Below are 26,543 nucleotides of genomic sequence, written 5' to 3' on the forward strand. Positions count from 1 at the left end.
CTGGTTCTACAGGATGGTGAGCCGGGCCCGCAGCATGCAGCAGCCTCTGCAGTGTCACTCTCCTGTAGCGGCGTGTAGCTGCGTGTTTGGGAGCGCGGTGTTGTTTTTGGCCCTCGCTGAGCATCGTTGGAAGTAAAACCCTGCTCTCCTCTCACCTTTCTGCTGCCTCAGAAAGCCAGCAGGAAGGCCCACTCATGTTTCTGAGCGAGACCCAGCTCGCGTGACGAACGGGGGCGGCCCATCCCGCCACGAAGTTAATGTCAGGGCCCATCGGCAAGGAGAGTTTGAATCCGTCTCTCACATCACAGCTGTTATCGCAGCCTTAACTCTTAACCATATGTTTTTAAAAGACATACTTATGTATGATATCTCAAGGGCAGTGGAGAAGCCTCGCATCTCCAGTGTGTGTGGGGTCAGTTCCTGCACCCAGCTCTGTCTATATGGAGTTGAAATGACATGAACCTTTATTTGCCATTTGTATCTGTACATTGGAGTGATTCTCATCTGACAAATATATAGTGAAGTGAGAGTAGAGCGTGGGGTCTGAATACAGGGTCAGCTCTCTATTAGAAACCCTGGAGTAATTTTCAGTTCGGAAAGACGCCACAGGTAGTGGAGGTGTTGCAGGCAGTAGGGAATGTAGAATATCTTGATATTTTAGGATCTCTAGGTAGCACAGCCCAGGAGGGGTAGGGGAAATAAAAGGTCATAAAATGACTGTAGTGGAGATGTGGCTACTCTACAAGTTCAGAATTCGAACCCATGACCTTCCAGTCTCGGATACAGAGGCCTAACCTGCTGAGATGCATGCTGAGCCCATGCATGCTCTTCTAATGTTTACATGGGTTTCCCGTAAGTACTCTGGTTTTCTTTCAGGTTTTGGTGAATCCGTGTCTGCCTGTAGCCCGAGCTTGTTGATGTGTATGCACTCCTGTGGGCATCCTGTTCAGGGTGTCCCCTGCCTCGTGCCTTGTGACGGACCGGCATCCCATCCAGGGTGTCCCTGTCCTTCCTAGAATAGGCTCCGGAATTATAAGGCCCCATACTGGATAAGTGGTTGTAGAAGATGTGGGGAAGTATGATATATGATCTCAAGCTATTTCACCCTTGGATTGAGAACAGAACATGCTGTCAACCAGGCATGGACACTCTGGAGCTGAAGGTCCACAGATAAGGTGGTTATGAGAAGTTCTCGACGAGTGTGCATCCTCTGGACCGTTCAGAGTCTTCAGCTTGTCAGCTCGGATCCAAAGCTGAGGCAGAGCTGCTCTCGCCACGACAAAATGTCTCCTACGCAGGCAGCGATAATTGGAAAAGTGTGAGTGTTGGATGACTGCATGCTGACACTGGAGATCGGCGATGGCGTTCCTCGTGGAGCCAGCTGCTGGATTGACAACAGAGAGCGGGGGCAATGATGTCATAGCATAGGGAACATGGTGGATCTCTCGGGCGGGTGGACGTATGAATATCTTGGTGTGTTTTCAATTATGTTTGTGTGGATTTCGCTTCATGTTTGTTTGTTAGAATAGTTAGGGGGTGCTGGGGCTTTGCGTCTTTCACCTATTGACCTTCACTGTGGACTAATTTGGCCGGGTGATGCTCTAGAAGCCTGTTTCTTGTGAGCTGTTTAGAATGCCGATGTGACATTTACTTTTCGCACAGTACTGACTGTTTGGGGGAAGGGCGGCTCGGACGTCGTTCCTGTGGCCCCCAGTAGGCGGCGCTTCCTGCAGATCTGCCCGGACAGAGCCGCTTTTTGTCCCTCATCGAGTGGCCTCTCGTTTCTTGTTTCAGGTGCAGCTCGGCGCCCTGACCTCTCAGGTCCTTCAGCCTCGTCAGAGGCGTTGCCATAGCAATGCTGTAATCAGCACGCGGCCTGATCTGCGTTGGGACAAGTGCTGCTATGTCATGTTGGCGGCAGGTGGGGGGGGCAGCACCTCCGTTTTCCTGGGGGCGCACCTGCAGTATGTGAGACGCAGAGACGGACCGGTTACATGCAGGTGTGTGTGTGTGCGTGTGTGCGTGGGTTTGCATAGATCACATTTGAGGACCAAATTGTCCCCAAAGTGTAGTAAAACCTGAAACTTCCTTACTTTTGAGGTCCCCGTTTGGATAATCTTGTTTTATAAAACTCTGTGACTGCAATCAAAAGGTAATTATTTATGTATTTAGGTTGGTTACTTATGGTTAAGGTTATGGCTGGGTAGGGGTTAAGGGTGTCGTGATTGGGATTAGGGTTTTTCCCATAGAAATGAATTTACGGTCCCCATTTAGACAGGTACACAAACTTGTTATATGACATTGTGCGGACCAAATGACCCCCACAATGTAATAAAAACCTGTCATTATTTTCACTCTGTGTGGACCATGCTTCAGGTCCCCATAAAGACCTGTGAATGCAATCACAAAAGTAAATCACTAAAAGTAAAAATACCAAAAGTCTTGTATTTTTTTTTGGTAACTTATGGTTAAGATTAAGGCTGGATAGGTAGTTATGTTAGAATTAGAGTTTTCCCCATAGAAATGAATGGAGAGTCCCCACAAAGATATAATTACCAACCTGCTTGTGTGTGTGCGTGCGTCTGAGAGAGGCTTGGTGACAATGTGGGTCACACAAGTGATTGGGTGAGACAGGTGACAATGTGGGTAAAACAGGTGATTGGGTGAGACAGGTGACAATGTGGGTCACACAGGTGATTGGGTGAGACAGGTGACAATGTGGGTCACACAGGTGATTGGGTGAGACAGGTGACAAAGTGGGTCACACAGGTGATTGGGTGAGACAGGTGACAAAGTGGGTCACACAGGTGATTGGGTGAGACAGGTGACAATGTGGGTCACAGGTGATTGGGTGAGACAGGTGACAATGTGGGTCTCAGGTGATTGGGTGAGACAGGTGACAGTTTGGATATCATAGATTATTAAGTAATACAGGTGATAGTGTGGGTGACAGGTGATTGGGTGAGACAGGTGACAATGTGGGTCACACAGGTGATTGGGTGAGACAGGTGACAATGTGGGTAACACAGGTGATTGGGTGAGACAGGTGACAGTTTGGATATCATAGATTATTAAGTAATACAGATGATAGTGTGGCTGACACAGGTGATTGGGTTAGACAGGTGGCAGTGTGGGTGATAGGTGAGGTCAGACAACTCCCACAGTGGAGGGGTTCTCACAGCAGCTAACAGCGCCCAGGTGAGTGGCGGGTATAGCCAAGGGGGGCGTGTGCCATCACGAGCTTCCCGATTCGCCAGCAGGATGCCATGCCAAGCAGCTGCTCGGCTTCATTTGCATTCCTGAGTCATTAAGCAACCAACTTGCCACAACAGGACGCACCGTAAACACAGAGAGATGCTGTCCGCGTCTGTTTACGACATTCCAGAGGAGCACGAACACACATGTGTCTGCAGTGTGGGCTGTCTCTAGCGTAGGATGAGGTCTCTTCCGCACCGGGGAACAATGGCCGATTGTCTTGTTCTGAGTTGTGAATAAAGATGGGAGGAGAGGAGTGAAAGAATCACACGTTGAAAGGGTCCAGAGATTCCTTCCAGCATTTTTACTGCACATTTCCCAGTTAGAACTGGTGGGTGTGTGTGGGGCTACGCGAACTCCAGTCAGGTAGTGCTGCACCCTTCTGGAAATTGTGACTGACATCTATACATTTTTGTCTCATGTTACCGATAATGTTTTATTTTTGTAGCATACCATTTTGTCCTAACCGACATATATTTTTCATAAAGCAGGGTTAGACGGTCCCTAGAGAACTGTCAGGTTAAGGGCCTAAGACCTCGAGGGCCCCAACTGTGTGATTATACTGCTGAGTGCCAACCATGAGATTCGAGCCAGCTACCATCCGAGTAAAGTTACTGCATCCCAGTTCACTGAGCCACACACCAGCCCATACCCTGCTGCCCTCGGACCTCAACAAATCTATAGTGAAACTAATGTCTGTGATGTTACTTCTGAATATCCCGTAAATGGGTGTAGCAACCACATCATGTAATGCAGACGCCGAAACTGATGTCTGGATTTTGTAAATAAAAAAAAAATCAGACGACACCGATATGTTAAGAGCTCTTGCATCTCTGGTGTAAGGGACTTAGCTTGGTCTCAGCTGGGTAAGAATCTGTGAGGGTGGGCGGTGTGTCCTTCCTGTGTGCAGGTGGAGGCAAAGGTGTAGGAACCAGGTGGGACAGGGAGAATGTGTACCCCCCAAAATTTAACACTTGGCCACATTTGTCTCCCTCAAAAACAGATTTTTACATTTAAATTATTAAGCTGTTCCCCCATACAATATCAAACTCTCTCCTACGCCCATGGTGGAGGTGTGTCCTTCCTGTATGCGGGTGGGGGTGTGTCCTGCTGCTGTCCAATCAATCTCATAGCAGCTGTTGCAACCCAGCAGTGAATCTCTTAGAGTACTTTTCCACTGCACCAGGTATCGTACTTTTGCTATGGTATGTTCAGTACTTTCCCTTTTCCACTTACTTCTACAACAGGTAGACAAAGTAGCTGCCAGGTTCTCCAGGATATTCTCCCGGTCGCTGACTTAAACTCCCTGACCACTGAAGTGGAGGTTGGCGCACAGTTTCTGAGCTTCAAGGGGGGAAACGTCCATATTTTTTCTCAAATGCTGAGTTTTTATGTCTTTTGTGTTGAATATTTTTGTGATTGACCTTAATCGTCACCTGCTATATAAAGTGTGTAATTTCTCCTCGGATAATGGGACACAGTATCCTGTGTCACGCACTAGGTGGGAGGAACATGTTTCTCACACCCTTAGAAATAGTGATAGATACTTGAAATCGGCGTCTAGCGTGTATTCGGATCCAAGGTAACTTGGTTACCTTCTTGAATGAAAGGTTCTTGCTCTGATACTGCATACATTGCTATCTCAGCATTCATTGTAAGCTCAGTCTAGCTGCACTTACACCTAGTCGACTCTCGACAGTCATATGTTTATAAGAAGCTATTTTCCTCACTTGTATGTCTCTTTGGACAAAAGTGTCTGTTAAATGAATAAATGTAAATGACTGATCTGGCTGCACAGGCGTAAGTGCAGTTAATCGGCAGGCGGTTTACATGAGTGCGTTTCCAAGAACACCGCACTGCTGTGGGCTTCCGGAGCTCAGTGCTGGCCAGCTGAACTCTCCTTGCTGTAGCAGACAGGGAGTCTGGGGGTCCCTTCAGCTGAGGGGGGGGGGGGGGGGGTCATCTACTGGCCCAGCCCTTGAAAAAGAGTCCCAGTCTGGGGTGATTTTGGCAGCCTGTGCGGAAAGAGTGCAGCACGGCTGGTGGCTCTTACTCGAGGTTACCAACCAGGGCTGTTACTCGAGGTTACCAACCGGGGCTCTTACTCGAGGTTACCAACCGGGGCTGTTACTCGAGGTTACCAACCGGGGCTCTTACTCGAGGTTACCAACCGGGGCTCTTACTCGAGGTTACCAACCGGGGCTGTTACTCGAGGTTACCAACCGGGGCTCTTACTCGAGGTTACCACCCTGGGGCTCCTGCTGGGGGTTGTTACTGGGGGTTACCGCCCGGGGCTGTTACTCAAGGTTACCAACTGGAACTCCTGTTGGTGGCTGTTACTCGGGGTTACCCCCCCGGGGCTCCTGCTGGGGGCTGTTACTCTGGGTTACCACCCCTGGCTCCTGCTGGGGGCTGTTGCTCAGGGTTACCACTCATGGCCTGGTTTCTTGAAATCTTAACACTACGTCATTCACAAGTTCTGTCTTTTAACATAGAACTTACGAACAACGTAGCGTTAACAAGGTTTAGAGAAACTCACCCCAGGGTTCCTGCTAGGGACTGTTACTCAGGGCTTCTGCCCAGGGCATTCGCCTCGCTGAGTGTCAAAGCGTGCAGTTGACGTCATCCTCGATGGCTTGGAGTGCAGGAAAGCGCGTTCCCCATGGTGCAGTGTGTATGGCGCTGAAACTGGATCTAACACGCGGTGTTTTTCCCCGGTGCTGTGTCGTCATGCCTGCTGCACACGCGTGTGCCTGCTTGTTCCCTACGTCTTCCAGATATTTCTGTTGCACTGTCTGCTGACCCTCCATTTGTTGGCTCCCCCCCCTCCCCTTCCCGGTACCGTTGTGACTTTTCGGACTCTTCAGCCCCCTCCCGTTAGCAGCCTGTGTCTGGTCCCTCCCTCTCTCCCATCTTGGAACCACGCCTGGTTTTTTCGGCACCCACGATCAAAAACGGCAAATGACATGGTCCAGACCCCAGCTGCAGGCCTGTGCTGCCGAACAGAGAGGGAACCTTAACAGCCTGAGCCCCTCCTTTGTGCTGGGTGCCGATTGCCCAGCGAGGGCACCCTCTGCTGGTGGTAAAGTGTGCGGACCGGACCGGACCAGGCTTTGTAAACAGCTGGGCTTGGTGTAGCTGCTGAGCGGCAGTGCCGAGTGCTGTGGCCGGCCTTAATTAGGACAGACCCGCTTGCGGTTGGAAAACGGGCCCGTTGCTGTGGTTGATCCCACCCGGAGTCACACCCGGCTGTGTTCAGGACTTGGCTTTGAGGCAGTGGGGCGGTTCCGCGAGCTGCAGGCCGGCCTCTCCTCTACCGCGATGGTGTTTTACTGGTACGAAAGCTAACAAGACGTTTATTTTTTTCTTTCTCCCAGCTTAATTTTATTTTTGTGCAACCCCTCCACAGAAGGCAGCACTAACCCATTAATGGTGGAAACAAGGAGAAAGTCCCGAGGTTGTAAAAACAAGCTGTGAGATTTAATTACACATACCTAGGCAGCTTACAGCATGGAAAGTACCCCCATCGCTCCCCACGGCCGGCCAGGGGTGCTTGCTCCTCTTAGGACGAGGGCCGTACTCTAATGAGAGAGCTACCCCTCACAGGCGGGGCTAAAGTCAGCGGGCTGCGGATTCAGCCCCTGAGGAAGGTGTTCGGGATTCAAGATAACTTCCGGTTTTGTTTCGATATGGACACAATAACAGTAGAAATCGAGAGTGTCAAAGAGGATTAAGATGTGGAAATATGGAGTATAGAATGCTATACAAATGTTCATATGATGGGGATGATCTGGGACGACGTCAGTGCAGCCCAGGAACGGGGAGAGCATCTTTTTACGGCAGCCAGGATTTCTGATTTTCTGCAAAGGAAAATCTGACACTTTGACCCCATACCTCCAGCAGGCAGTTGAGGAGGCCGGGGTGGGAGGTGCCCCTTCAGACAAAGGGGGGGTTCACACTGGTCCAGGCAGTCGAAAGGGTGAGGCCCCGGATCCAGTTAGTAATCCTACAAAAAAAAAAAAAGTTAGCACCCTGTCTTGTGTAAACATGGCGGGGAGCAAACTGCTATGCCTGTGTGGAAACGGGCGGCTGCCAGGAACAACGGTCCACTGTGGTGCGGTTGGCCTGGCCAGGAACGCGGCCCCTGTGGGCCGGCCTGGGAGGCCCCGGCGTTGGCTTCCCTCCACACCCCACCGCTAACGGCAGCATGGCCCTAGCGACTCGGGATCCCTGAAAGGCTACGGGCTCACGTCCTAGCCAGAGGAACCACTGACATGTCAGAAATGTAACACTATCTGCCTGAGTAAAAACGGCCAGCTGTGTAAATGGGGGAGAAATCAGAGGTGTGCCTTTCTGGGGGTGGGGGATGCAGCTAAGACCAGGGCCCAATCTCAGGGTGCGGGCAGGGGTACCCTGGGCCACTCTCTGTAGCGCATGGTGGCTGACATCACTGAGACCGCGTTTGGTACGGAGTGGTAAAATCAGCCCTCCGTTAGCCTGCTGGTGAATGAGCGGAGCGCGGATGTGTGAGGGCCCCGCGTGCGTGTGAGGGCCCCGCGTGCGCGTTTGAGGGCCCCGCGTGCGCGTTTGAGGGCCCCGCGTGCGCGTGTGAGGCCCCCGCGTGCGCGTGTGAGGCCCCCGCGTGCGCGTGTGAGGCCCCCGCGTGCGCGTGTGAGGCCCCCGCGTGCGCGTGTGAGGGCCCCGCCGAGGCTCGTCAAACGGCACTGAGGCTCCTTTGGTCAGAGCTGGTACCCTGAGGCGTATCTGTTTTGTCGATTGGTTCGGTCCAGATTTGTAATGATTTTCCATTCCATAAAAAGGCGTATCTGGAACCCAATGGAGAGGACTGGGGGTGGGAGGCGATGCTGAAGCTCCGGAGGTGGCGGGGGGGGGCAGGCACTCTGACAAACAGTCACACATCTAGACAGATGGGCAGACATACAGGCTGTGAGAGACAGACAGGTCAACAGACATATACACACACATACAGACAGACATATAGACGCATACACACAGGCAGATAGACTCACTGACACACATACAGACAGACTCACTGACACACATACAGACAGACAGACATATAGACGCATGCACACAGGCAGATACAGACTCACTGACACACATACAGACTCACTGACACGCATACAGACAGACAGGCATAGACACACATACATACATACAGACACATGCAGACAGACAGACATAGACAGGCAGACATATAGACAGACAGATATATATACATTACAGGCTGTAAAAGCAGAAGAGAAAATGTCTCCAGCAAATGACACATACTGTTCATGCCCCCCCCCCCCCGGTCGGGGCCCGGTCCCAGCAGACGGCCTTGCAGCCGTTAGAAGTGCAGCTGCTGTGGACGGCTCAGTGACGGGGACAGTCCGTCTGCACATCAGCGCCGGTCCCGGCTAATTCGCTATGCAGCATCCGTCACCGGCCTTGCAGCCTGGCACCAGCCCGCGCTCTCACATGGGCGACATCCTGCGGGAGAGGTTCGCTTGCCACAGCTTCTTCGTTTCAAAGGGCTCGCTCTGGATGTCCCTCTCGTATGAAATACTTCTTTTTTTTTCCCCCCCAAGGCAATTAGCGGCACACAGGGAGATGCATGCGAGAGTCGAGACTTTGCTTAAGCTGTTTGATCAGTGTAGGTCAGGGGAAAAGTATGTTGCCTTTATAGCAGGATTTTGAATACAGAATAGCGATACTTTATTAACCCATGTGGCGATGTTGCGTTTCCGCCTACCCCATCTTGCTGCCCATGAGAGACGCAGATACATTGCAGGTGAGAGAAGTTTGTGGGAGACGGCACGGACTCGGCCAGCGTGCAGCGCTCCGAGGGGTGGGGGTCAGTGGCCTCGCTCAGGGGCCCGACGGTTGTGCCAGTCTGTCAGTCCTGGGTTTCGAACTGGCAACCTTATGAGTCTTGGCTCGCTGAGCCACACATCACCCCCTACCGAGGTCTAATCTGAGTTGTAACTGAGGTTCCTGTGCAGTTTTAGATGGTAGATGTGCTTTTCATTATTATGATATAATGATTTCCTCATTAAAGGATCATTTTCTTTTCCTGAAGACCAGGCGTGGGGTAGCAGCAGACACCAGTCTTGAGGTCTTGACCATAGTCACGGTCTGTCAGACTTGTCCGTCTCTGGTGTCCTCATTCGAGTGGACTGCTGGATATTTATCGCATAATTGACCCCTCTGGGTCGCCATCTACCTGGTGATGGTGGCAGCTCAAGCCTTTGAAATTTACACCGTGTTAAAATGATTCTGGAAGAGGTACCCAGGTGACATCCTTCAAGATGGGCTGTGGAGACCTTTTAATTGGCAAAGGGCTCACTGACCTTCTCCAGTTCAGCCCATAGTGAAAGGGAGCAGGGTTGTTTTACATCGTTTTGCTCATAAATCTGAGCCTGGATTTTGCTGTTGTTAGTTTAGTTTCACTGTATAGCCTCTTTGTACTATGCATTCTTGTGTTGTTTGCTATTAGACGGACACCCAGAGCTGTCAATTACTGACCTTTATATCTGCATTAATGATGAGATTATAAATAATGAGTGCAGTTACGTTTGCGGACTTAATTTCTCCGATGTCTGAGATGCGTCCCCGGTTCTCCCTAAGATCTCAGTCCATCCCTGAGATATTTCAGCACCATCTTCATGGTCCAGCTTTCCCTCTCTGGATGTGAACCTCCCGCTCTCATAAAAACGTAGTTAAGATGTCCTCCAGACACCATTAAGGCTGTTTCCTGCACCAGCAGACTCTCACACCCAAAATGTCTACAAATGTCTAGCTGCCATTTTCTGGACCAAATAAATAAACCTATAAACATAATTGCTTTGTTTTGAGTCCTCCTGATGGTGGGTGTTTAAAACGTCTACACTTATTCCGTCATGAAGAGGCAGCTGAAAAAGACATAAGGGCCAGTGAGCACGGATGGGGAGATTATAAGGTTCTGTAACCCTAACAGCTCGGACTGCCTGGATAATGCAGGGGGCCCTCGCTGGGTTGGGGTGTGCGAACTTGTAAGCCCCCACCCCCACCTCAAGTTTGCACATGAGGTTAGTTAAGAGACAGGGAACCGTGCTTGGTTTCTGATTCCAGTGAAAGGAGAGTGTTTAATTAGTGGTTGAACACGGGGACTTGGGCTGCATGGGGCCGGGCTTTGACCCCTTGAAAGGAGGTTTTCAGAGGATGCCGGGGGGGGGGGAGGGGCGGGGGCGCAATGCCTGGAGATTAGTCACTCAAAGGCTGTGATGGGGTCCGGCTGTTGGCTGCAGATTGTGGCAGATCCTGGTCGAGGTTGGGCTGGGATGCCTCCTCACGAAAACTCAGGACGGCCAAGGATCAAAGATCTGGGGGGGGGGGGGGGGTGGTCAGTTTTCCTTGTATCATGTCTATCAAAGGGATGAGAAATCTGCTCACCTCAACGCAACTCCTCCTACTTACAAATTTCACGGCGCGTCGGTTACAGAGCCACTCTCTGTTTGAGGTGTGTGACTATGAAAGCCCCATTGAGGTGTTTGCTTACCCACAAGCCGCCTTCTGGCAGCCGCCGTCTGCGTTTTGGCTACGCTCTTTCACTGGGCTTTCGCTCCGGAGGGTTTAGGAGGGAGGACAAACAGCTGGAGTGAGCATGTGACTTCATCTGCGCATGTTCGTCTATATTGAGTCCGCGCTACCTTCAGCCGGTCTCCCCCGGGCTCCTCTGCTCCTCACGCTTAGCAGGACCTCCTTTCTGCACCGAGTGACGTCACCTGACCTCTTTCAAAGCCTTCGGAGACCTGTCGCTTGGGAAAATCGGTCTCTCAGGTGAAAGCTTGTTAAAGTGCAATGGGACGCGCACACACACTCTCAGGCGCTGTCCCGGTGTCCCACATGAAGAGAGAGTTTGTCTGGTGGTGACAACGGGGCCTTTGTGAGGGACTGAGGCACTGGCCTCGATGGAGATCGGACAGTTCACAGCTGCTGTGAGGTGGCGCTTTGAAGTCGTGATGGAAAGGAAGTGAAAATAACTGTATCAATCAGCCTCTTCCTGGAGTTCGGGCTTCCCAGCAGTGCTGAACAGCCAGGTCGGGTTTCAACACCAGCCAGAAGGCTTTCTGTCGTTCGCCGAAAGGCACGCTAAATCGAATCTCCCAGCACTCGAGATGGACGCCTGCTCGCCGCTGCTCCTGGACTTTTTTTTCTCAGGACGTCGTGATCCACGTCGAAGAACAACAGATAGAGGCACAGATGACTTCCTAGCGCAAGATGCTGTGTCTCAATGCTGTTCCATCCTCTCCCATATTTGCGACAAATTACTAGCTGGGCAACTTAAGAGATTGGAAGTCTATACCAGTTTGTCAAAGGTCCTGGTTTCACATCTAGAGCTGGCCTATTCAGTTCTTATGGGGTAGCTCTGTGCCCATGATCTGAAGGTTGTTTGTTCAAATTCCACGATAGGCAGTGTGATGTTACTGTTGGGTCATTGAGCAAGGCCCTTAACCCCCAGTTGCTGCAGAGACTCTGCTTTGTCAACTATATGTTAATTTAGTTTAAAAGCATCAGTGTATAAGTATCAGCATGTAACCATCCAGGTTAGAGGGCGATGGGCACAACAGCCAATCACTGCTCTGCATCCCACCCTATCAGGGGCCTGGCAGGAGCTCACGCTAGGAAAATGTGCACAGCCTCTCATGTCTGTCTGCGTCTTTGTGGCGGGAAGCAGCCGGGGGGGCTTGTATGCACTGTAGTGACTCTGTGGTTAGAGGAATGTGGGGGCTGTGTTACTTCAGCTTGAGGGACTCCCTTTGGAGGAAACCCAAAAGTGACCCCCCTTGAGTATAATCAGGCTCTGGTTTGCCCGGGTCTGGCCGTCTGCTGTGGCAGGGTTTATGACTCACCTCGAGTCTCCCGGGCTCTGGTGACTCTGCCGGACTCGTCGCTGCTGACACTTCTCATCCAGCTGATCTCTAAACTGATCAGACCCGCAGAGTTAAAGTGTGAACAGCCAGCGTCTCTGTTTTCACTGTCCCAAAAAGTTTGTCACGGGATGAAGGAACTTTCCTGTAACCCCCCCCCAAATCAGCCACCCTCCTTTCTGAGCGGGCCGGAGCCTTTAATCTCCGTTTATGAATCCGACAAACAAAATCGCTTACAACAACAAACATCCAGACACTTAACCGCCTCCGGCTGCTTGGGGAAGTGCCTGGCACTGGCTTGCGGCTTGCCGACTTTGTTTGTGTTATAATTCAGTTGGCCGCTGTTAGTTTAATCTTCAGATGAGTTCTGCCTCGTTTATGCGCTTGTGATAGCACACCGGTCTGCCAGGAGTCTTCCAGAGCGACAACGCAGACCGCGGCATCACTGTTAAATGTACCATACAGCTCCGCTCAGCCGTTAAACTCTTGTGTTTTTTTTTTTTTCCTCCGCTAATCCTTTTCTTACGGTGGTGGTTGGCCCATACAAACAGGTTCACCCTTACAGGAAGGCCCGGTGTGAGGTCCATACTTAATCAGGAGCAAGGAGCCCACCCCTCGGAAAACGAGGCTCTCTCCCAGCGACGGGTCGCACACGTCCTCGCGGGAAGCCTGCGAAAGGAAGGATTTGTGGGTAATTCCACCATGATCCCTGCATAAACAGGGCAGTATGGAGTTATAGTTCTCCACCCCAACACCCCACCCTCTGGCGCTAGTCTGTCAGGCTCCCACCTCCAGTGAAAACTGACACCCTGACAGAGTCCGAGCCTCTTTCCCTGGATCAGTGGGATGGGCGGAGCTTTGGGGAAAGCGATACCTTACATGGGCGTATCGCAACGCTGTCAGAGTTCAGTGCCGTCCTGAGGCTGCCTGCTGGGGGGGGACGGGACGGGACACAAGTGCTGATTTGTACACGTTTTGTGTTTCTGAAGCCGGGGGTTTTGTTTAGGCTGCCTTGTCAGAGTGTCACTTGTCATCGTTATTAGTGCGATTATCCACCCTGCCTTCTTTTACCAGCTACTACTTATGTAATCCAGATCCTGTCTTGGGAACAGCAGGGCCTGCAGTGGGGTACACATGCGCGCACACACACACACACACACACACACACACAGAGACGTGTAACTCGGGGAATGTGAAATTGGAGCACTCGCAGGAAATCCGCTCCAGCGCAGGCCAAACTGGCCCTTTTGCTTTACATTATACGCAGTCTTGGACCTTTTACTAAAAAGTAACAGGTTAACATTCTGTCGCTGCTGAGCCACTAAAGAAGCTCCTGAGGTTCTTTGAACAGCATTGAGTCATCTGGGATGTTTTTAAGGACCCTGGGGCCCCCTGTGGTGGCATCGTCAGCTCATGCTCATGGATGCAAATTGCAAAGCTTTCATAAAAAGCAGCCAAGTGCATCTGATATGTGAGAACTAGGAAAAAAAATATATATATATTTATATCATGGGTCTGAAGAAGGTAACAGAACAAAACAAATTTGTACAGATCATTTATTTATATATATATATGATCTGTACAAATTTGTTGGGTCCTTCTTCAGACCCATGAAAAGGTTCGGAATATGTTCCGACATGGATTCGCACAGGAGGGGAGACCACGGGCAGCGCAGGAATAAGACGTCCCGGAGTTGTTTGCGTTTCCGTAATAACGTAGTTTGACGGGAAACCCTCATCGCTCTGTGACGCCTCTTTGATATTTGACACTGGATACTAATTTCTTGTGTCTAAAAGCTTGCATTAAAAGCCATCCAGCGCCGGTAAGGTTTCAAGAATTTAGTTTTTTTTCTCATCTGGGGAAATGCAACACTTTTTTTACTTCATTATTTTGTGGCTCATTTTTTCTCATTAAGTAAAACTCAACTGATGAACATTCACTTCCAACTAATGATCATACGTATGAATGATGGCACTGGAACGATGATGTAATCCTTAATTGTTTCATTGATGAAATGGTTTCTGTGCAGCTCATCCACTGTGGCACAAGGCTTGGGGGTGCATTCTGGATGGGATGCTAGTTCATCCATCCTTCCAGTTTCCAAACCTCTTATCCTACTGGGTCGCGGGGGGGTCCGGAGCCTATCCCGGAAGCAATGGGCACGAGGCAGGGAACTACCCAGGATGGGGGGCCAGCCAATCGCAGGGATGCTAGTCCATCGCAGGGAAATTACATTTTATGTCTGTAAGTGACATACAAATGGCACATGAACATGCATTTAAACATCTAGGCATGGAGTAGTCGCCGGAGCATAAGGGCAGCTGATCTGAGCTTCCAATGAAAGCCCAGGTACGGGTGTAAGCAGCATCGGAGCAGGAGCTACACAAGAACTTCTAACAAACCAAGAACCAAGAATCTTGAGAGGTGCGACATTAAGAACATTTACAGAATGTAAGGAGACATTATGCTTGTGGAGGAGCACAGAGTCATGATCTACTGCCAGTTTAGAGTTAACGTGGAGGAAGCACAGGTGGCATAGAAGAAACATGCCAACTCCAAACACCCAGAGAGGAGGTGGGATTGGACCCCTTGCCCTCAAGGTGCGAAGTAACATTTGTACGTACTGAGCTACTATTCACCTCCATTGATCAGTCTGGAAGCGCTTTATTGTGCATTAATCATTAAGCAAACAGCACAAGCATGCTGTTGGCTTTTCATTACAAACACACATCGAGCTTGCCGGCAGTTGAGAGCTTCGTGAAGTTTTACTGTAGCTTTCCTGACACTGTAACTATGAGTCCATCCTGGATCGGTCACGGGGTGTCCTACACGTGTCCTACACCAGGTGCCCCTGGTGATGGCGATCTGGTTCCGTCCTCTTTCTGTAACCGCCCATATCCAGTCAAGGTAATCAAAACCAGAACCATCCATACGCATGATTTGGGGACGGTGGCAGTAAAAATTCGGGTAGTTGCTGGGCACATTGTTGGCCCCTGTCAGTCTCAGTTGTCTGAATGGCGGATGCTGTTGAGATGTAGCCCAACAGCGTGGAGGCCTAGTCATGTGACTCCACCCTCTGCCGGGCCGCGTTACATGAAAGCCGCGCTTTCATCGACTCGTTTGGCCATGTTCCGTCTGGTCTGTATCGGATGATTGTTACTGCTCTGCATTTGGGGAGGTCTGGGCGGGTCCTTGACACCATACCGTCAGATCTGCTCGGGTGTAGGACTTCTGGAGAAGGTGGCACCCCCCTGGTGGGCTCTCTGGCTGATTCGTGACATCACAGCCAATCTGGGCCTGGGACAAGCCAACCGACAACTGTTCTGGACCCCCAGGCTCTCTGGTTACACAACATGGCAGGACTCCCGCTCGCCTTCCTGCAGACAGGGGGCCCCACCTCCGAGCTCTCCCGAGTCCTCTCAGACCCACAAAACGGAGGGGGGGGGGGTGTCTGTACAGCCACCAGAATTTAAAGTAGCAGCCAAGATCTAAACCCATTTGATTTTCCAATCGTGAGATATTTTACTACCCAGTTGATTGTTCCGTTCAGCAAACATTGGAAACTAGAGTGACATTCCATTCCCAAATCCATGGTCCAGTTTTACACTGAAGGCCAAACGATGAGCTTTAGGTCATGAGCCACTGGGGCACAGTAATTTGGATCTTGGAGAAACAGGGTGGCTTTGTTTGATAGCACAGGGGTTCAGTCTCACCAGCAGGAGCAATAATAATAATAATAATAATATTTACGAGTGGGGGGGTCGTTCAAACTCCCTAGTGTTGGTCGCCAGAGTGTCAGAGGATTGTATTTCAACATTCCGGGGCCTTATTTAGCCCCGACATGCCGCTAATGGGCGCAGACCACTGACCGTACGCCGTGCCAACCCCTGTGTTTCACTGACCTCCAGGGGGCAGCGTTCTGCTTGCTGGCTGCCAGCTGGCCTCATGGCGGCCTGACCTGGACAGCTCTCCAGATGCTGTTTTACAATTTACGAGGAGGGGAGAGAAAAAGCCCCCCTTTACCCTCCCCCTTCGACAGTCGGGGGCTGTAAATTACCCAGAAGATTTATGTGTAGCCCCATGGAATATATTTTATTCCGCCTGTTTTATTTTCTGTGTTTTGGAAGGTGTGGAATCTCAGGGCATAACAACAGGCCTGACGTGTTCCATCTGTGAGCAGCTGAAGGGAATTTCTCATGTTGAGAATTTGGTAGATATTGCTTATTACAGAAATACCCAGAAAAGGCTTTTAAAGCCTTGGGGGTGTTTGGTGAATGACACACCCCTTTCACTAAGCAGTACCTTTGATTTGCACTGATGACGTTTTCGGTCTTAAGTTCAGGTGAAAGCAGAGGCAGAGTGTCCTTTAACTGACAGGCTTTTTAAATCTTGTCTTGCTCCCATTGCAAACTGGCCACAGTAAATCTCACAGAAAGTAAATTGGCTATCTGTAGGTCCTTACAGTCCGAGCCAGCAGCTAATGCAGGGTAAGCAAACAGATAAACAAGCAAAGAAAAAATATTTGGAAAGTGCAGCTCCACCACACAGAGGGACGTGTAATTAGCAGGCCCTCAAACTGCCTTCACTTCCTGGATATGATGTCGTTATCCGATCAGATGCATGGCAGCGTGTCTGGGACATGGCCGTGACCAGGGGGTGCAGGAGGTGAGCTGTCCACCAGCCCCCCCATCCGTCTCCAACGGGAAGCGTATATTGCCTGTTGGAGTTGGCAGCTTGGCTTCCAGGATGGCGACCCCCCCTCCTGCATGTGGCCCGAGTGTCCCGGTCTGTGTGTGTGTGCATGCGTGCGCTGTGATTCCCACGTCCCGCTTGCCGATACCCCAGTCCGGCTGGCCGAGACAATGGGAGCATTGTGGCAGCGGAGCGTAACGGAAGGACTGCCTGTAACATGAGCGCGCCATGTGTCAGTGAGCCGGCGGGCGGGCCGTCTCCTTGCAGCACCTGTCCCAAATCCACACGAGACACTCTGCCAAGACCCAGGCCGCAGGGACCGGCGGCCAAAACCTACTGAGTGAAGAGCAGGCGGTGAGGTTTTAATCCCTGCTTGGGCTGAGAGACGTTCCTAAATAAACGGAGTAACCCTAGAGGCCGCTGTTCCATGGCCTGGTTTCACAGTTCCAGATTGCCTGCTCTGCACCTGTGGGGCAGGACCCCACTGGGCTGGTCCCGGGTGGGCGGTCCCAAAGGGGTGGGTCCTGAGTTGGTATATCCTGAGGGAATGTGTCCTGTATGGGCCAGACTTGAGTGGGCAGGTCACAAGTGGGAAGTTCAGGGCTGGACGTGTACTATGAAGGTGGGTCCCGAGTGGGTGGATCCCAAGCAGGCTGTTCCTGAATGGGTGGGTCCTGAGTGGGTGGGACCCAAACAGGGCTGTTCCTGAGTGGGCGGGTCGCTAATTGGCTATTCCTGAGTGGGCAAATCCTGAATTGGCGGGCCCCAAGCAGGCTATTCCTGGTGGGCAGGTCCCGAGTGGGTGGGTCCCGAGCGGACGGGTTCCGAGTAGAGTATTCCTCAGCGGGCGGGTCCGGAGTAGGCAGGTCCGGAGTAGGGTATTCCTCAGCCGGCGGGTCCCTAGCCGGCGGGTCCGGAGTAGGGTATTCCTGAGTGGGCAGGTCCCGAGTTGGCAGGTGCTGAATTGGTGGGTCCGGAGTAGGGTATTCCTGAATGGGCGGGTCCTTAGTGGGCGGGTGCCAGGTTGGCAGGTCCCAAGCAGGCTATTCCTGGGTGGGCGGGTCCCAAGCAGGTTATTCCCAAGTGGGCGGGTCCCTAGTGGGCGAGTCCCAAGTGGGCTATTCCTGAGTGGGCAGGTCCCCAATGGGTGGGTCCCGAGCTGGCTATTCCTATTGTGCAGGTCCCAAGGACTGAAGAATGAAGGATCATCCCAGTCCCAGCAGCGTACAGCAGTTCTGGATCCGACAAAAATGTTTCACATCAAAGACGAATTTAAAATGAAATCCTAAATAACACGTTTTTTTCCATCTGGGAGGGTCACCGGGGAAGGTCAGTTTACTCATCATTACCATGTGAGTGAACTGCTCTGGGCTGAGGATCCCGCAGTCTGATGAGGGGTTCATTCCGGGCTGCTACCCCCCCCCCCGCACTGCCTTTGTCCTGTTGTCTGCTCCTGCCATCCCCTTTTTTTCCGGCCTAGCAGCTAAGGTCCCGCGCTGGTATCAGGACCAACAAACCTGCCGAAAAACAGCAGCGGGGAACCTCACGCTTTTCCCCAAGGCCCACAGCCGACTTTGTGTGACTTTTTGTTTTTGGCATCGGCAGAGGGACACCTGTGGGGGTGCCACTGGAACATCTGTGGTTAGGAGAGGAGAAAAGGTGAATTGTAAGTCGAGACACATACTGGCTGGTGCACAACTGGATTTTTGATGATTTCCTTGAGTCTCTGGACCCCTCCGGAGGCCCGGTTACACCCTCGTGGTCTTCGCAGAATAGGACTGTGACGTGCTTCACGCATGCATGCGACTGATGGCAGAAAAAGCCTCTTTTTTTTGCATGTTTTAATACCGGGAAGTTTAATAGGATTTTTTCCCGAGTTTTCTCTGTTTTGCAAGATAACTCACACTGGGTTGTGAAGGAGACGGATTGTGGGTTTAAGTATAAAGACTCGCTCTTGTGATGCACCCTGGCTGTGCTGTAATATACGTCACTGTGGCTGAGGTCAGGGTTCATGGAGACAACAGTGTTTACCTCCTCAGATCTGAACATCCATTATTTTGGCCATGATTCTGTAACCATCTTAAGCTCATGGTCCGTGTCGCATGGACACATGGTGTATATCGCTTATGGCGTCTCTCTCGCCGCATGTGTGTGTTTGTGTATCTGTTTGTGTGCGTGCCCCCCCCCTCCTCCCCCATAAGGTGATGTCCCTCTGAGGGAGGGGGCCGGTTTGTGGGCCGGCTGCCTGTGGCCCTTTCCTGTCTGTAGTTCAGAGGGACGTCTGCGTGTAGTCTGTGGTTTGGCATGGACCTGCATACAGGGGTGTGCGGGGGCCTTTTGCGAGTTCATCCTCCGTCACACGAACCAGCCAGTGCTGCTTTGACCCCTCCCCACAGCGAGCCGTCGCTCGGCCTCCGAGACGCCCGCGGTGGCCCCCAGTCTGGAACATTCTCCTCAGAGAGGCCCATTTTTCAGCATTGACCAGCTTCTCTGTTCCCCGCTAGATGCCCTGGCAGCCATGAGAGACCCCGTCATGGCCTACAGGGGTTAAGATGAGCGCCCTCTTCTGGCTGACCTTTCAAACAGACTCCGACTGTACGGCACACCATTGGTGCTATGTTACATCCCCACATGCCGTAGCCTCAGGTTAATCCTTGCTTATCTGGGATCCCTTTTAAGCGCCTTTACCTTTTATGGCTGATTTACGACTTGCAGGTGAGCGGAGATGCTAATCTGGCTTATTGAGGGAGGGGGTCCAGGTGCTGGTCCAAAGAGGACAGGTAGGTAGGATTCCTGTGAAGCCGCAGGCAGTACTTCAACACTCCTGTAGGGGGCATTCTGGAGGAGGGGGGGTGCTGTTTTCTGGATAATCAATCACAGCAGTAAATGATCCACGTTTGCCTTAATTTAGCAGATGCTTTTGCCAATGTGACGTACAAGTGAGGCACGTAAACATGCACACAGCTGTCAAGGACTCCGCTGGGCATAAGTGCAGCTAGGATGAGCTTACATTGAATGCCAAGTTACAAGTGTAAGCAGGATCAAGGCAAGAGCTATTCAGCATCGTTGGAACACAGCAAGAAGCTAAGGCAGCTTTTCAAATCAGAACATTCAGGAACACACTGGGGAGCGGTATCAAGCTAGGAGAGGTGCTTCTGGAACAAGGGTCTTGAGGCCTTCCTTAAAGGTTGAGAGGGAATCTGATGTTGGGATGTGGTTTGGCAGCCCATTTTAGAACACAGTCGCATCACCTTCTTGGCCACCAGCCGTTGTGCGTTTTCCTTGCAAATGACGCTCATCTGATAAGATTTAGCCAAACACAATTTCACTAATGCATTCAGTGCCTCCCTGTGACTCAGCGCCACTCCCTCGCCTGGCCCCCGCGTGCCATGCAGGGCCCGACAAAGGGCCCGATTCAGCCTCTGCGGCTCTGCTCTGCTCTGACCGAGGATGAGGCAGCATGTCTTTGACTTTGAACCTTGTAACTTACTGGATAATTGTCCAAATTTAGCAGCAATATATTTCTTTACATATGCTAAGTTAAGAACTTCCTTGTTGAAATAATGAAATGAAATTACTTTGAGATCTCCTGTGTTCAGCTGGGACAACGAAGAAATTTAGTAGTTTCAGGTAAAGATGTGATGTTCTTTTCCAAAATGACCTTCAAACCTGTTCCTAAATCTAGCATTGGAGTCCATTTATTTAACCATTACACCACCTGCTGGCTATTAGGTGTACTCCATGCTTTTTTTGTATTTTGTTGGTGTCCCGTTTGTGGAGTTTAATAGACCAGGTTCTACCTGTGGTAGATGTGGCAGAGAGGCGATGTGAAGCACGTTCTGGGTGTATCGGCTCACTCTGAGGCCCATAAAGACGTACATACATAGAACAGCGAGCAGTGTTTATGGCCCGCGTCTACGCGTAATGAGTTCCGACAGGGTCACGCCGTTCACAAGAAGAGCTCTTCTGTAATACAGGCGAGGGCTTCCAGGGTCCTGCACGCGAACACGCTGACGCTCACTGGAAAAGCGACGCGGCCGTTTCCACGCAGTCTGCCAGGACCGGCGAGTGTGTCGCTTGGAGACATACGGACGCGAGGAGACGGGGCCTGCAGCCCGGCGTCTGCTGGGCCTGGTCAGACGTCCAGCTCTGTCTACGTCCAGCCTCTCCAGTGATTCTCCATGCTGGCCAGGATGCAGGCAGTTTGCTTCTCGGCGTGACGGACACTCTGCATGTGTGTGTGTGCGTGCGAGGGTCATAAAAACTGGATGATGATATCATCTTCGAAGCAGCTGTCAGGAGGCTGCCGATAACTTTTCTTCGTGTGTGATTTGTTTGGAATCTGCACGTGGCTTGGAAAAGTGGATGTGTGTTCAAGCCATGGGTGTGTCTCTGAAGGACACCAGCCTTACCTGGCCGAATAGAACGTCTTTGTTATCCCTGTACAATGAAACTGTAGATATTTAAGGAACTCTGTTTGTGTCACATTTTGGGTCTTTAAAGTAAGTTGTTCTCTGCAGAGCCCCTGTCTGTAAGGGTCCACGTGCCCCATGGGGGTTGTAGGTAACGCTGTATTTTCCAAGAACCCTGGTCTCCACAGTCTGCTGTCTGTAGTGTGGCTGCTTTGGTTCACGGCACCTCGGTGCATTGTTGGGCCTGCGGCTGCGCAGTCTGCTGCCTGTAGTGTGGCTGCTTTGGTTCACGGCTCTTCGACGCATTGAGCTGGGCCTGCAGCTGCACAGTGTGCTGTCTGTAGTGTGGCTGCTTTGGTCGACGCATTGAGCTGGGCCTGCGGCTGCGCAGTGTGCTGTCTGTAGTGTGGCTGCTTTGGTCCACGGCTCTTCGACGCATTGAGCTGGGCCTGCGGCTGCGCAGTCTACTGCCTGTAGTGTGGCTGCTTTGGTCCACGGCTCTTCGACGCATTGAGCTGGGCCTGCGGCTGCGCAGTCTACTGCCTGTAGTGTGGCTGCTTTGGTTCACGGCTCTTCGACGCATTGAGCTGGGCCTGCAGCTGCACAGTGTGCTGTCTGTAGTGTGGCTGCTTTGGTCGACGCATTGAGCTGGGCCTGCGGCTGCGCAGTGTGCTGTCTGTAGTGTGGCTGCTTTGGTCCACGGCTCTTCGACGCATTGAGCTGGGCCTGCGGCTGCGCAGTCTACTGCCTGTAGTGTGGCTGCTTTGGTCCACGGCTCTTCGACGGATTGAGCTGGGCCTGCGGCTGCGCAGTCTGCTGCCTGTAGTGTGGCTGCTTTGGTCCACGGCTCTTCGACGGATTGAGCTGGGCCTGCGGCTGCGCAGTCTGCTGCCTGTAGTGTGGCTGCTTTGGTCCACGGCTCTTCGACGGATTGAGCTGGGCCTGCGGCTGCGCAGTGTGCTGTCTGTAGTGTGGCTGCTTTGGTCCACGGCTCCTCGGCACATTGAGTTGCGCCTGCGCAGTTCGTACCTTACGTGTGACTTCATGACTCTATTTATATTTCCAGCCTTTTTTTTATGAAGAAGTGAAGCCTTTTGGGGAACAAAGCCCTTTAACATGAGTCAGCCGGCTGAATACCCCCACCCTTAGCAACAGAAATGTTAGTGTTTGCGTGTGTGTATCATGCCGTGTGTGTGTGTGTGTGTGTGTGTGTGTGTGTGTGTGTGTGTGTGTGTCACCAGCACTGAGCCCATTTGTTATTTTCCAGACCCGCATCGGCCCGACAGACCAGCTTTTGTGTGCTTCTCGCCATCCCGCGGCCTCCTGTGTGTTCTGTGACTTTCGGTGGTCCTCCCGCACACGAGTGCGACCAGGCACGTCTCTCATTTAGGTGTCGTGCGGCTCTGTGGGTTAGGATTCTGTCCCGATGACCGGGAGGTCATCAGTTCAGTTCCCAGGGTCGGCGATGTGATGTCACTATTGGACCCGAGGACAAGACTCTTAACCACCAAGTCTGATGAAAAAAATGTATTTCACTTTGTATAAAAGTGTCTGCTAGGTGCAGACCCACAGCCGGCACACTGTGAGGTGTGCAGCAGTCCTGCGGTAGGTCCCTCTTGGTGGATGTTGCCTGATGAAGGAGGGGCTCAGTAGGTTTTGCCGACTGTAGGTGGGGCTCCTTCTATTGATTTCGTTGACCAAGGGGCTTCAAACTCCCGTGACTTGCCTGATCGGTAACAAAAAAACTTCAGGGGGGTTCAAACCCAGTGTTGTATGTATATAAGTCCCTCCCCACCCCATAAAAATAAAGTGTGGCATGCAGACTCATTGTTCATTGTTTGTCTCATGTGAAATGTACATTATTTTAGGTAGAAGTCCTTCCTCTGTCTCCCCTCCCATTAAATTATTGATAATTGAACAGGAATTTTTTTTTGCACTATGTAAATGTGTCTTTAGCCCTGGAATGTCTGTCTGAATCACCGCCACACACCATGTGTACAGAAGCAGGCTTGGCCTCATGAATCCGCTCCATTCCGGCACCTTCTGGGTTCGAATTCCCCGCTGATGCTCTCCCACAATGCCCTGCGTCGCTCGCCTTTTGTTCCAGCCTGGCGTTTCTGTTTTTCCATTGTCTCCTGGCCCCACAAAGCCTCAGCACAGTTTAAAAATGGCAACAGTGTGAAGCACAGACGCTGTTCATCCCCTGATTCAGTTTTAATGCAGCTTTCTAATCACCGGGAGAAGGTTCACGCCCCATATGTTAAACACGCGGCATGTCTCTCTCATGCACCAAGCCAGACCGGCTAATGCCTGGGTAAAGACTTTTTTGCAGACATCTGCTGTACTGAATGAGAATTCCGGAAGCTAGTTTATTCGAGGTGATGTTTGTCACGCTCATTTTGGCTGCTGTTTAGCCCCAGATTACCTTCTAATATGTGTTTCTCTTGCTCACCAGGATCGCAAGACATGGATGAATGGCTGACCATAATCAAGCCCTGAGTTTCTGAGCAACTCTGCGACTCGGAGGTGAGTCGGTGTCGGGCGAGGACAGGGGACAGGGCGGGCAGCTGAAACGACGTGTGTCGGGGACAAGCTGGGACGGAGTGACAGGGACAGGCCTCGCTCCGATAAACAGGCCGGCCTCTGCACCTCCTGCTGTTCTCATTAAAGCCCCTCTGTCTAAATAAACAAGCCTCTGAGCCTCACTGGGGCCTCGTTTACACACAGGTGCTAAAATATTCTACAGCTTTGAGCTCCTGTCGGCCGTGCTGCCTGCGGGCTCTGGAGACACCTGATGTGATCTGGTGGGGGGGGGGGGGCATGGGGCTGGGGGTGCGGGTGCAACTGGTGAACAGGTCCAAAAAGAAGAATGAGAAATACTTATCTAGTAAATGACATCTTCTGCTTTTCCATTACGCAGAGTCGATGGTGGCCTACAGCTTGCATATTATCCCATCTACCAGAGCATGTGTTCCTGCAAGCCTGCCTCTTGGTAGCTGTCCCGCTCCATTGCATTGTGGGATTGTGGAGGTTCTGTATTCCGCCAAGAGCTTTCTGTCTCCAGCCCCAAAAGATGGGGGGGTTTAACTTGCTCCCGGGCTGCAGGGATAAAAAGCCCCTTCTCTCTCTGTCTGCAGGAGGGTCTTCCCTAGAAAGCGTGTATGGGGCCGTTCACTGAAGCCCCTGCCCCCCCCCCCCCAGTTTTCTGTGAGCCATTTGTTTCTCCTTTGAAGGGCGGGATCTGCCGCTAGCCAAAGCAGGTAGTAAAATTCCCAAAGTTGGATGACTGGGGCATCTCGGTGAAGTCTGCAGTGTGGCCGTAAATTCAGAGTGTGTGATATTAAACATTAATTGGGAGGCTTTTAAACACACCATTAGTCAACACCGGGGCAGCACTGACAGATTTATGTCCAAACACGGGACCTCGCCTGTATTTAAGGAAACGTTGAAGAAGGCGCTCTCTATACGCAGGAGGCGAGATTAATATCCATGGAGAAAGAGCGTGACGTGGAACTCATTAAACGTTTGACTCGGAGTCTGTGGAGGAATCGGCCTATCCCTGTGCAGTGGGGGCCCCTCTGACGGGTACCGCTGCATATCTCTGTAAGTCATTCCATGTATCAACGGCATTTATTATGAAAAAAGCATACAAATCCGGCAAGAAGTGTCCACTTAAGGCAGGAGAAACAGAAGCACTGAGCTCGTTCATCAAGTGACTCCCTTCTGTCGAGCAGACGTTGCAGTACTGTCCCCGTGCCGCGTTCACGAGTGTGTGCAAAAGAACTACGCTAATTCCTCTTGGATGATGCACAGCTGTAGATCTCTGCCCAAATCAACACATGGGTATGGGTTCGAGAGGACAGGGAAGAGAACACTGAGGAAAAAGATTCCAGAACTCACTCAGTCCTTGTGTAATCCAATGAAGAACTGTTGTTAAACTCACCAAAGTCCACAGAAATGTTCTCAAAAACGTATCCTCTGGACTAAGTGGGTTTTGGTCTCGTGGCCCTTCTGGTAGCATTTTCATAAATTATCGTGGTCACCTGTGATGATCTTAGCTGCTTGAGAGCATCTAGCTATGTTGGAAGGACCAACAGGAGATTGCGATCTGATTTCATGTAGACTGGATGTCACCGCGGTTTACTTACAGCACTGGAACAGGCCGCGCTAAGGATCAGAGGTCGCTGTCACGCTCTCGGCTTACCTGTGTTCTGCTTGGGCCATGGGGCCCCCCTCTGATGTAGGCAGGACGGTTCAATGAGCACCGGTGGGCCAGTGCACATGAAGCGGGCCCCCTGTGTTCTGCTCGCTGAATGACACAGGTCCTGTGTCCAGCCATCCCCGGCGGCCAGCGAGAGCCCACAGATTGTGTGGCCTTGGGGCCCTAGGAGAGGCGCAGGGTGGGGAGGCTTTAGAGGTGGGCGGGGGGGCAGAACTCAACAGTGGCTGCGCTATGTTTGGCAGCTGAAGCGCGGCTGATGGCACTCGCTGTGACCCCCCGCACCTGGTTGGGGGGCAGTCATGCCGTTCCCTCCATTGTGTGTGACAGCCTCGCCCTCTGATCCCAGCCCTGCCCCCCCCCCGAATTCGCCCTTGTTGAATGACACTAGTACTGTGAGGAAAAAGAGATGTGTCACTCTGTACCAGCACAGAGTAAAGTCTGAGGTAGCATCACTAGTCACCGGGCTGCTGGTCTGTCACACGCTTTTTTCAGTACGGGGTCTCCGAGGAGGGTCCCCTTTACTTTGCTAACCCACATGTTCTGGTTCCTGGTGTGAATATCAATTAAACACACAAATGGATCTCATTCTGCCTTGTGTATTTTGGTTCCTGGTGTAAATATGAATTAAACACACAGATGGACCTCATTCTGGCTTGTATGTTCTAGTTCCTCGTGTGAATATGAATTAAATACTGAGACAGATCTCATTTCGGCTTTTGTGTTTCAAATCCTGGTGTGAATATGAATTAAACACACAGATGGACCTCATTCCAGCTTGCGTGTTCTAGATTCTGGTGTGAATATGAATTAAACACACAAATGGATCTCATTCTGCCTTGTGTATTTTGGTTCCTGGTATGATTATGAATTAAACACTGAGACAGACCTCATTCCGGCTTTTGTATTTCAAATCCTGGTGTGAATATGAATTAAACACACAGATGGACCTCACTCCAGCTTGCGTGTTCTAGTTCCTCGTGTGAATATGAATTAAACACTAAGATGGACCTCATTCCGGCCTTTGTGTTTCAAATCCTGGTGTGAATATGA

General features: G+C 51.5%; 1 protein-coding gene across 1 annotated transcript in view; it reads left to right on the top strand.

Moving 5' to 3' along the window:
- Positions 1 to 26,543, top strand: part of bmpr1ba (bone morphogenetic protein receptor, type IBa) — an 85,663-nt gene that overhangs the window by 16,216 nt on the left and 42,904 nt on the right. Inside the window, exon 3 of the mRNA XM_048984036.1 lies at positions 23,727 to 23,797. The gene's annotated coding sequence lies outside the window, so the exon portion shown is untranslated. The remainder of the gene's footprint in view (positions 1 to 23,726; positions 23,798 to 26,543) is intronic.

This window comes from Brienomyrus brachyistius, chromosome 2, assembly GCF_023856365.1.
Source record: "Brienomyrus brachyistius isolate T26 chromosome 2, BBRACH_0.4, whole genome shotgun sequence".
Taxonomy (NCBI): domain Eukaryota; kingdom Metazoa; phylum Chordata; class Actinopteri; order Osteoglossiformes; family Mormyridae; genus Brienomyrus; species Brienomyrus brachyistius.